At 43.5% G+C, this 12,195-nt stretch overlaps 1 protein-coding gene across 1 annotated transcript in view; it reads left to right on the forward strand.

The window, feature by feature from the left end:
- Window positions 1-501: 501 nt before the first annotated feature.
- The window catches only part of LOC139760160 (UDP-glucuronosyltransferase 2A3-like), a 29,079-nt gene continuing 17,385 nt past the window's right edge, over window positions 502-12,195 (forward strand). Inside the window, exon 1 of the mRNA XM_071683068.1 lies at window positions 502-693. The gene's annotated coding sequence lies outside the window, so the exon portion shown is untranslated. The remainder of the gene's footprint in view (window positions 694-12,195) is intronic.

Consider the following 12,195-nt stretch of genomic DNA (forward strand, 5'->3'; position numbering starts at 1 on the left):
ATATATATATATACATATTCTATCTACAAGTAATCCAGGTTGTTGATAGTGATATAAGAGAATCTATTATAGATAACGTTGATGATTTTTTCACCTCGCCTGTAATTTTCTCGTCTACACCTCTATTGACAGTAAATATACAAATCACCGTTATGATTAGACAAGACATACGAAAAGTAGACGCTAAAGATGGGTTAACCACAGGAAATCCTCCTTAGGAGCGGAAATATCACCAAGAAAAGAGAGAGTTCGTTTATAAGTCTGAGATTCAGGAATAACGGAAAAGATGAGCTCCGGCTTGGGTGGGCGCGGGGGGTTTGGGGTGGAAGATGGGGGGCAGAATTACCGGTATTTGAAGGGAAGGGAGAGAAGCGATTCCCTGAAACTAGGCCTCAAGCATTACCCGTCCTGCCTCAACCCTCCCTCACACGGGTCACGAGGGACGGGAGGGGGTAGGGGGGGGGTGATAGATGGTATGGGGGAGGGGCTTGGCCGGCCAGGAGGTCGGCGTGCTGTCAGTACTGCTTGAGTCAGTGTTGTGTATGTGTGTAAGTCCACCGCAGGCGGCCACACTCCTAAGTGTATGTCAGTGCACCGCTGGCGGCCAGACTCATAGGAGTTAGAACTACATAGCTCCTCCATCTTGGTTACCGAGCTACTGACACACGGATCTTAGCAAGTCGCCTTACGGAGGTAAGAAGCCCTTTTACCAGCTCACGGTTTGGAGGTGTTCGCTCAATTCTCCTATGGTCGAGCACGTCCCTGTACTTGTGAAGGTGTATGATGTATGATTTGACGACGAATTCAAATGACTGAATTCTCTTGGTACACTTGAGGTGATACGGAGAAATGTGATAAATATATGAAGGGTTTGTGGATATGCTTAACATACCGGGACGGGCGTTGACTGCTTCGGCAGTAACGTGTGCAGAAGCAGTGGTAGTAGGAGTGGCAGAAGTAGCATTAGTGATAGTTGTAGTAAATGAAGTTGTAGTTGTAGTAAATGGAAAATACACATGTTAGTTCTCAGTTTAGGATAATGAATACTTAAAATGCCTTAAATCGTTCGGTTTTTCTGATCATATTTTATTGAATAACATTTTATGCCCAATCATTTATTTTTCAAGATCAAGTTCATCCAACAGACATAAGAAAACAGACTGCAGTGGACCTTAGTAACACACACCTCAACGAAGCAGACGAAAACCATTCGAAAACAAAGATGGTCGATAGCGTTAGGCCTATTCTATACCTTGTTTTGTCGGAAAGGTTATTAGGAGTCGTATATTAAAAGCACTCCTCGTTTATGTGTTTATGCCAAGACAATTTATCCTTAAGGTACAATGTATAGGTATGCTTATTGATTTTGACTGCAGTAAGGGTAGGACGAACACAGGCAACAACACACACACCCCTCTGGTCTACCAAGGGTGTGTGGATAAGGCATTACGTATCCATCAAATGCTCCACACACCTCAGTAAAGCATATACCATACATCTATCTGTACGTATTGTAATTTTCTTCATTTTCTCAGTGGTAGCAGCAATGACAACAGTAGTGGTATCAATAGTAATATCATTGGTAGCAGCAGTGGTAATGATGGTGGTAGCAGTAATGGTGACATCAGTGGTAAAAGCAGTGATTTTATCATTGGCAAAAAGTGGCAGTATCAGTAGCAGCAGAGTTCTAGAATAAGTAGCAGAAAGTGCTGGTATTAGTGATAGCATAAGAATAAGTGACAACTGTTTACATCATCGCAATTCATGTTGACAATAATTATTGTTAAACTGAATTGCGATGATAAATTTTCTTTTTCATTACGAATATTCTTGTAACAGTTGTATGCCGCATATATATATATATATATATATATATATATATATATATATATATATATATATATATTATTTTTTATACTTTGACGCTGTCTCCAGCGTTAGCGAGGTAGCGAAGGAAACAGACGAAAGAATGGCCCAACCCACCCACATACACATGTATTTACATACACGCCCACACACGCACATATGCATACCAATACATATCAACGTATACATACATATACATACACAGACATATACATATATACACATGTACATGTTCATACATGCTGCTTTCATCCATTCTCGCCGACACCCCGCCACACATGAAATGACACCCACCTCCCTCCGCCTGAGCGCGAGGTAACGCTAGGAAAAGACAACAAAGGCCTCATTCGTTCACATGTGTAATGCCCCGAAACCATAGCTCCCTTTCCACATCCAGGCCACACAGAACTTTCCATGGTTTACCCCAGACGCTTCACATGCCCTGGTTCAATCCATTGACAGTACGTCGACCCCGGTATACCACATCGTTCCAATTCACACTATTCCTAGCACGTCTTTCACCCTCCTGTATGTTCAGGCCCCAATCGCTTAAAAAGGTAACCAACGTGGACGAAGAAGTATGTCGATAATTTGCTGATATAGTATTGACAACAATATTATAGCTAACATCGAAAAAATATTCTAGTTTAGTTATCATCTGGCAGTGGAAATAAGGCTTAAAGTTGAATAACATACAGTAAAAAAGAGTTACATTGAAAAGTCAATCAGAATAATACTATTTCAGGTCCATACCGCTGGACGTAAGATGAATCTGGCTAGGAGGGTATGGAGAATTAGGATGGTGACTGATGGAGGGTTATAGGGAATGCTGGTCAGGAAAAGAGGAGAAAAAGTGAAAGGTAATTATATGTGTGCTCCGTTGTCAGTGGCTTCGCGTGCCCTGTTTCAATCCATTGACAGCGCGTCACATGTATATGTATATACATGTGTATGTGGTTGGGTTGGGCCGTTCTTTCGTCTGTTTCCTTGCGCTACCTCGCTAGCGCGGGAGACAGCGACTAGGTATAATAAAATAAATAATATATATATATATATATATATATATATATATATATATATATATATATATATATATACTATCCCTGGGGATAGGAGAGAAAGATTACTTCCCACGTAGAAGGCGACTGAAAGGGAAAGGAGTGGGAGGCTGGAAATCCTCCCCTTCCGTTATTAAATTTTTGAAAAAAGGAACAGAGAAGGGGGCCAAGTGAGGGTATTTCTTCTAAGGCTCAGTCCTTTGTTTTTAACGCTTCCTCGCTAACGGGGGAAATGGCGAATATATATATATATATATATATATATATATATATATATATATATATATATATATATATATATATATATATATATATAAAACTGTGGTTTGTCCTCTTGCATATTAGCTTGTAAGAATTTTCTTGTATATATATATATATATATATATATATATATATATATATATATATATATATATATATATATATCAAAGTTCTTCCAGGAGAATTTTCAAGAGGTCAGGCAGCAGCCGTGATATCGCACCAAAATTTATTATGGAATTATGAATGGCGACATATCTAGATCAGAGTGAAGTGGCAAACAGCCATTTCTTCTCAAGTCTGACTGTCATGTGGCGAAAATGATTCCCCCAGATATTTTGTGTGGCAGACTTATAGATGTGGTCCTAGTAAAATAGATAAGATGAATGTTATGTCATATTGAGGAAAAGATTAAGAGGCGTTGTTATGAGTAAGTAGATGTTGTTAAGTAGGAGGAGTGACGCTTGAATAAGAAAAGTTACTGCAAAAAGTTGGTTGACCCTGAAAATTGGACAACTGCAGAAGAAAACTAAGAAAAACAAAAGATTAGTGACCCTGAACCCTGCCAACAAAAAACGCGAGACACCGTTAATCTTAATAGCTCTCTCTCTCTCTCTCTCTCTCTCTCTCTCTCTCTCTCTCTCTCTCCAACTAGCCCCGTTCGCTTTCTTCACTCTCTCTCTCTCTCTCTCTCTCTCTCTCTCTCTCTCTCTCTCTCTCTCTCTCTCTCTCTCCAACTAGCCCCGTTCGCTCTCTTCACTCTCTCTCTCTCTCTCTCTCTCTCTCTCTCTCTCTCTCTCTCTCTCTCTCTCTCTCTCTCTCTCTCACAACGTCCTAACTCAAGGTCATGATTCATGTTGTCTTAATGTTTTCCCTTTTCATGTTTCGTGTGGCGCTCCTTCCTTCCTCTTAACGTCAACACAACAGGTCGTCTCTCCCACGCCGCGCCGCCGCTCACGTTCGGCCAGCCAGTCCCACCGCGTCTCGCCGTGCTGGCTGGCTCTCCCTCCTGCACTAGCCTTCGCGGTCATTCACCCTCAATGCTTGGCGAGTCTTAGTTTCCAGGATAACTCATTTCAACGCTCTTTTTTTTTTTCTTGAAGTTTCCTCAGTCTTTAACTCTTCGACATGTCTTAGCGGTTTTCAATTTATTTTGTATCAGTAGATGAAATAAACACGTTAATATGTATGAGAATAACGCATCACTGTAAGATACATTTTTTTTTCATCAACATATAAGAATTGAATTATAAAGTATTATGGCAAATTATGAAAAACGCCGGTAATCGGTAAAGCATTACCCGAATACAACTACGCCATGGGAGTTCGTATAGTATGCCTTATGCAACGCAGGTCCAAATACGACACTAAGGATATGGTATGTAGGACGGGTGTTGCCCGCTGGTTTAATTGGTCTTCTACGATCATGGAGGCTAATGTTTATCGCTATTAGATCATAGACGCCGTGTCACTAAGAACCCTAACCCATGGTACTTTTTTTGGAGTAAAGATCAGTGAAAATACATAAAATGGCTCATAAAAACACGGGCCCATGTTTTGAGTGACTACCCGTCCTCATTCGTTAGCCACTCATCATTACGTTGTGGATTTGATGGTAAATATGACATCGTAACAAACTTCGTTGTACGTTGTGCAAAAAAAAAAAAAAAATGATCATAGAGAAACTCGGGAGCTCAAACTTATTACATTATGCCGTATGGTCATGGTACCCTAAAGCGAAACATAAGTGTGTATGTCAATGATTTCAAATTGCGTCATAGTTGTGTGAAGGAATGGGTATCAGAAGGTGGGGAATCTGTAGGGGTTCCTATGAATGCGGTGAGAGGAAAAGTGATGCTTGGTGACACTTGAGGCTACTTGCAGGGAGGTAAATATTATGGATTGTTAAGTTTGTGGTCTGTGAATTGAGCACACGTAAGACAGTCGTATAAGAGGAGCAGATCAATGGATTAAGATCGAGTTTGGAGACTGTGAACCTGAACAGCATACAGGAGTTGAAAGAAGTTGTATGATGCCAGAGAAAGTTACAGAGAGATGGGGTCCCACTGGTCTCAAACTCCCTCTTAATACAGGACAAATATAGGTAATTGCAAATAGGAGGTTACACACACACACAAAAAAAAAAAAGAGCATCATACAGAAGAGTTTAACTCCTCTTATCCTTCCTTTCGAGACGTGTTCACTGCGTTGAGAAGGCTGGGAATAATGGTTCTGATGATTACGGGTGTATGTTTCCCGCGGTGTAACCCAACCAGGCAGTTACCTGCTATGTCCGGGGAGACAGCTGGGAGACAGTCAGGCAACCAGTGATCGTGGTCTCTCTGGTACTACAGTTAGTGGTCCTCGGTACTGTGGTTTAGTGGTCCTCGGTACTGTGGTTAGTGGTGATTCGACAGACCTCAGTTTCCTTACACACGAACCTTGGGTAATTGTGCAGATGAGCGGCATCTGGGCTTAATGTAGACAAATAAACAAGTGTCCATGACCATGTTAATGCTAGCTTGTCTCTCAACTTGGTAAACTATTATTGGTCATTATCTCTACGTTAGTTTGCATAGGTATATTAGTGTAAAGAGTTTACATGAGTTTGTGTCACTGCCAGTGTGTTGACATTCACCGCCGGCCTGTGGCCACAGGCCTTACTTAATGTGCTGAGTGTGTCGTGCGAGCAGGACCTGCAGACAGCTTCTCTTCTGCAGCAGACGTCTTTTGTTACTAGCTGCTCTCTCGCCATATGCAATTTTTCAAAACACAAGTCTTGGAAAGAGAGTAAAATGGACATAGTTTTCTACAACATGCGTCTTTTCCATATGAACTAAACATTTGTAATTTTCAGTCTTTTTATTTTTATTTTTTTGTTGTTGCGCTAAGAAGAAGACGCAAATTTGTGGACACCTTTACAGAACGTATAGAGTCGTACAAATGGCGTTCATCATGTCTTGCCTTAGTGTTCATTGCCTCATGAACACTGAGGCAAATACGTTTCGGAAGGCCGATTCGGTGGTTCATGAATCAGTAGAGAGAGGAAAGAGCATCGTGTAGGCACCTTCAATAGATTTAGGAGAAACGTTGAGAGCAGGAACACAGGCATGTGGCTGCGTAGCATGTGGTGTGGGTAAGAGCGGTGGTTCCTTCGGTCGATGAAGACCAGACGGCAGCAGGTCGCGGGAAGACCTGGTCGTGGTGTACTCGCCAGCCACACTCCCACACCTTCCCACCTGATACAGTCTTCCAGCTTTCTCTCAGCCAGCGCCCAGTACCTTGCTTCTCCATCAGCCCGGCCCTCCCGTCCTTCTGTTTTCCACCAGCTAGGCTTCCCCCCTTCGCTGTTCCACCAGCCAAGCCCTCCCTCCTCGCTGCTACACTAACCAAGGCCCCCTGCTGCTCCACTAGCCAAAGCCTCCCGCCCTTCGCTGCTCCGCTAGCCAAGCGGGCCTTTGCGCTAGAACTTTGGCTGGCTACCACACTGGTGGTGTGATACCGCCAGCCTGACCCAGACCTTCCCACGGCTCCAAGTCGAGCAGGAACTAATAAACACAGGGGAAACTCTGACGTTGTGAAGGGTCACACACACCTACAGAGAAAGAAGGTTAAGAAAGGAGGAGGAATGGCACATACAGAGAAGGCAGGTTAAGCAAGATGGAAAAATGGCTTGATGAAATGTGTCCAGAAAAAAAATAAAGAAGCTTCAACATGCGCCAAGCATTTGTGAGATATCAGAGACCAAAGATCAAGCATGATAAAATAAGAAAGAACAAATAAACAATGAAACATGGCAGCAGAAGTTACAAGACTTTTCCATCAATTCATCATCAGGAAATGGTCAGCTAAAGAGCAGCTAATCAAGCCGGGGGATCCAGAGGGAAGAGTTGTAGAGGATGATGCAAGGACATGTGAGGTACTGGAAAGGTCCGGAAATGTTTTCACAGTGGAAGACACTACACCTCCAAAACAAAGAGATAGACTATAGGTAGAAACCTTAACGAACCTTGAGATATCTACAAGCACGTTCACAATAGATTAAAAGATCTTGACATATACAAGGCATATATGGTTTTACCCTTTGTACAGATGATGTGTAGGTACACCTGATGAACCTCTTGAAGACAAAGTGTCAACGGAATGGAAGAAGACAAACATTATACTTATCTCTAAGAAAGGAGAGTGGGAAGAGGCGCTAAACCACACAGACTAGTCTCCCAAACGAGTGTGAGCTGTAAGGCACTGGGGAAGATAATCAGTAAACAGTTAGATGACTTTCGACCGAGGAGACTAGCCATGAGAGACAACACGGGATCAGGGGAAGGTCATGCGGACGCGAGACCATTTTTAGACGAAGGAAGAGGCCGGGTGGATCGGCTGCACCTGGGCTGCCGGAAAGATTGTGCCTCAGTGCCACATGGAAGGAGGATTAAGAAGGTAGATCACTACGACGGAGTAAAGGGGAACTCCTTCGATGGTTAGGTAAGTGGAAAGGAGTGAAGGACGTATGTGGAAAGGAATGGGTTTAGATCATCAGTGGAGTGCTGTAGGGTTCTGTTCTGGAACCATCACTATTGATCAAATAAGGAAATGGGTTTAGGTCATCAGTGGAGTGCTGTAGGGTTCTGTTCTGGGACCATCACTGTTGATCAAATAAGGAAATGGGTTTAGATCATCAGTGGAGTGCTGTAGGGTTCTGTTCTGGGACCATCACTGTTGATCAAATAAGGAAATGGGTTTAGGTCATCAGTGGAGTGCTGTAGGGTTCTGTTCTGGGACCATCACTATTGATCAAATGTCTGAAAGGATTTGACAAAATGTGTGGACTCCTGCCTGAATAAGTTTGCTTATAACGCAAAGGTCATGAGATGCGAGGAAAGATGGAGTGAAAAATGTCATAGCTTAAGAGTTATTGAGACTACGGAGATGAAAGACAAGTGGAAGGTATTGAGGCATATACACAAATGATACCCAAGAGATTAATTAAGGCATTAAAGGTAATAGAACTGTTTTCAGTGAATCACCGTAAATAAACGAAAGGACTTTTCCTAAACCAACAACAGTCTCAGTTTCCACATACCAGGGCTCGTCACCGAGCTCTAGGAATTCGAGAGGGCTGGAGAAGAGAGCAAGCCCATGACTAGATGTGTGCAAATGAGGCCATTGTGCGTCTGTTCTTGGCGGATCTTTGCGAAGGCGGGAAAAGCTATGAAGAGTAAAAGAATGTATTGATACGTTAGCTTCATAGATTTTGTCATAATTTGTTGCCTGTTGCCAATAGCCTTTGCAGCTTCGAGTAATGCAACTGATAAACACCACTTCACAAAGGTCGTGGCAAGTTACTAATGTATCTTGAGCTTACAGAGGTCCCCCAGTGTGACCAGTTGAACACACAGAGCTTCTGATAGGACGAACGACGCACCGGCAACCATTGCGTTACGCCTGTGACCATCTGTCAAGTGTCAACAGACTCGAGGGACGAGAGTAAGACAACCCATGTGTCTGATGGTAATTATACGAGTCTGTGGTGGCGGCTGCTGCTTCCGGGCCTCGCCCAGTGATCCTCACATCAACTTCTGGTAAGGAAGCTTGGAGGATCTGTTCATAGTATCTGGTTCTCCCAGGGCCGTCCCGAACACTCGTAGGTTCACGCTGGGCGTCACCTTCACTCTCTGTGGACCACACACTCCCACGTCGGCTGTTACCTTCACCCGCAAGAAAGAGAAAATGTTTCATAGATTGGTTGTGCCAGATGTGCTGAAGAGTAAGGTGCTGTACTGAAGACATATTTGCGAGTGCTGAAGTACATGTGATCCAATAACATATTAGTATTACAATGAAGTTTGATCACATCCAAATATGTATTTCAAAGTGAAATAACTTTATTTTAGTAATGCTCAACCCATTGCCAGTTCATTACGAATACAGGAATTAAGATTTTTAGATGCCACTGTACACTGCTTTGCTAAATATAAGAAAGTGTGTTCATAGAAGAAGGAAATATAATGAAGTTTGTAATACAGTCATTTCACGAAGGTTGAGGTTGTAGGAAGAACAGGACACGTTGCCTCTCGCCCTCAGTGTCTATCCCATACTCTGATCTTCCTGTGTATGAGCAAGTCATCTCCTTAATTAAAGTATTTCCTCGCGTATTGTTTTACATTAAAGTTGTACAGACCTCTCTCCAGCCTGGGAACAGGAAAGCCACAGATGTTGCGAAGACTTCAGTGGTAACCATTGGTCTGTATTTTCGTTCATCGTAAAGACAAATCTAAGCCTTTGTGTAGACCTTCCTCTGGACTCCAGGACCAGGAAGACGTCAGGGAGGGTTAGTTGGTGGTTTCCCCTCAGTCCTCCGTAGGGCCGTGTGGCCACAGGTTCCCGCAACACAATCATTCTCATGAAGCCACGCGAGTTCGCTCCTCCCACAGCTGGAGGGTCTCATCGAACGAGGAAGCTCCTTCAGGCATCAGAGGCCGAATGTCGTCGACGTCAGGAGGTAGACGAACACAGCGTCGTCAGGAAGCCAAGTCACGTAATTACACAGGGCGTTGGCAGGGCTGTGGAGCTGAACGCTCCGTGTCCTCCAGCGTATTAGCCTGAGGTACACTGCGGTGCTCCTTAGGATTCAAGATCCTTCGGCTCCCTGCAGCTGAACGCAGAACCATCTGCGCAACTCTCTCCTTTCTCTCTCTCTCTCTCTCTCTCTCTCGCCACCGTCACTTCCACCAGAGATCTCATGTTCCCAAGGTGCATATCGACGCCACAACCTCACTGAGACCAAAACAGACTCGTACAGACAGCTTCAAGAGCACCCACATTGTGAACATCAACAATAGGCCGCTCCTCCCCACAACGAAAAATAGTTTATGGACTTATTGTCTGTGAAACCCATCCTTCCATATAGCGCCACCATTTATATGTGCCTTAGCTTGGTGTTTTAAAGCCTTTGTATTTTTTTTTCAATAAACCGTTATTGTAATTGTAATAATTATTGTTATTTTTACATTTAGCCACTAGGGTTAGCTGACCTCTGTACAAGGAAGTACTCCTTCCCTTAAAGGGAAATCAGGAAATTAATTATCATTATTGTTATTATTATTACCATCATTATTATTATTATTATAATTATTATTATTATTATTATTATTATTGTTATTATTGTTGTGAGCGCAGGCGGGGAGGGGAGATACATCTTAGTCCCTTGAGGGTATAATGAGGGATCACTGGGTGCCCAGTGTTGATAAGAATGATGAAGAACTTGTGGATATGTCTGTTTGAGAAGGCCTGGTAATAGGGAATCCCTGATCAAAAAAGAGGGAAAACGTAAGTACACGTGGGTGAGGGGTTAATGGTGAGCAGAAATTATTTTGGTTATTTAGTAACTGATAGGCGTGGAGAAGAGAGAGACCTGGATGTAAATGTGCTGAGAAAGGCAGATGGTGGGATGTGTGATTATTTCTTGTTGGAGGTGGATGTGAACATTTGTACAGGATTTAGGTAAAGACGAAATGATATATGGGAGGGAAGAGGCTTGTGTGACGAGATACCGTGTGAAGACTGACGAAAGGTGAGAGCAAACAAGACATGGTAAGTAGTCGAGGAATGGGAGTATTTAGGAAAGCATTGCTCATATGTACGAGGAGTGTTTGGCAGCGGAATGTGGGATGTAGTGTTACGAGACTGGTTAGTGAGGAATGAGATGAGGAATTAAGTTGTTAGTGAAAGAGAGAAAAATAGGAAAGGTGTATGAGCGTTATCTGTAGGGAAGGAGTGGGGATGATTAGGAGGTATACAAGAACTACCGGCAGGGTGACAAAGAGGTAGGTGTAGGGGCTGAAGAAGAGGGTCAAATGATGCTTTAGGATGAGAGAGGATCCAAAAGCTTCCGGGGGAAATAAAAATCTATAGAAGCAGGTGAAGTGATGTCTGGAGAACAAGAGAAGAAGAAAATTGGACCATCAGTGAAGTGAGGAATTATCTGAGCTACTGCGTGGTGACCCTGAAGTCCGGCCTCTGAAGGCCACCATATCCCTATTGTTTACCCGTCTTTCAGACCACAGCGGTAAGGCAGACTCCATTCCGTGCCAGCAGCCAGCTGTCTACATCGACGTATCAGACCGGTTTCACCGTTGCTTGTGGCTGATCTTGATCGAGGTCACTGAATGCCACAGGTAGATGAATACATGATTATGTAGTTTGAAACTACAGAGCAGTCGACGGACGAGCTACTGGCCGGTGTTAACAAAGCGTATGTGTGTGTGTGTGTGTGATTACTATTTGCGTGTTACAGGGAGGGGGTTTTACACTCGTATTGTGTACTCACCCTAACCTAAGTCAAGTGGTACCCATTTGTTTACGAGCTCTGAAGGAAGGTTGAACACCAGGGTTAGTGGTAGGCTGACTGCCGTGCTTAGCATTCGAACTCATACGGACCCGACCCTGGGCGAGCCTGTGCTGACTCATGCTCAGTAATGCTAGCCAGCACACCACGGAGGCCCAGTGTGTGTGTGTGTGTGTGTGTGTGTGTGTGTGTGTGTGTGATCTCTCTGTGTTACGGGGAGAGAGTTTTTCACTCGTGTTGCCCCGTCTCTCAACCTTGTTTATGTATGCCATGCCTCTCCCCCAGTGCATGTATATATGCACACACCCCCCCGACCTAAGCCAAGTACCCAGTTGTCGACAAGTCGTAAGGGGAGAATAAACTGTTGGGTTCGCTGTGGGCAGACTGCCTCGACCAAGATTGGAGCCCGGGTGGGTCTGTGTGAATCGATATCAGTAACGCTAATATACCCAGAGAGGAAGCCCTTGTGCGTGTGTGTATATGCGTTTCGCTATCTATTTGTACTGTACAGGGAGGGAATTCTACACAATTGGGACTCCATCTCCTGAACCTTCTCTACAATTGCGCAACATTTTAAGCTAATGTATGCTGTCTTCGTTCACAATATTATCATTCACTCCATACCATTCATCCACCATTCACACTGTAAAAGTAATTCTTGTACAT

The sequence above is a fragment of the Panulirus ornatus genome, chromosome 35 (genome assembly GCF_036320965.1).
Source record: "Panulirus ornatus isolate Po-2019 chromosome 35, ASM3632096v1, whole genome shotgun sequence".
In the NCBI taxonomy this organism is placed as follows: domain Eukaryota; kingdom Metazoa; phylum Arthropoda; class Malacostraca; order Decapoda; family Palinuridae; genus Panulirus; species Panulirus ornatus.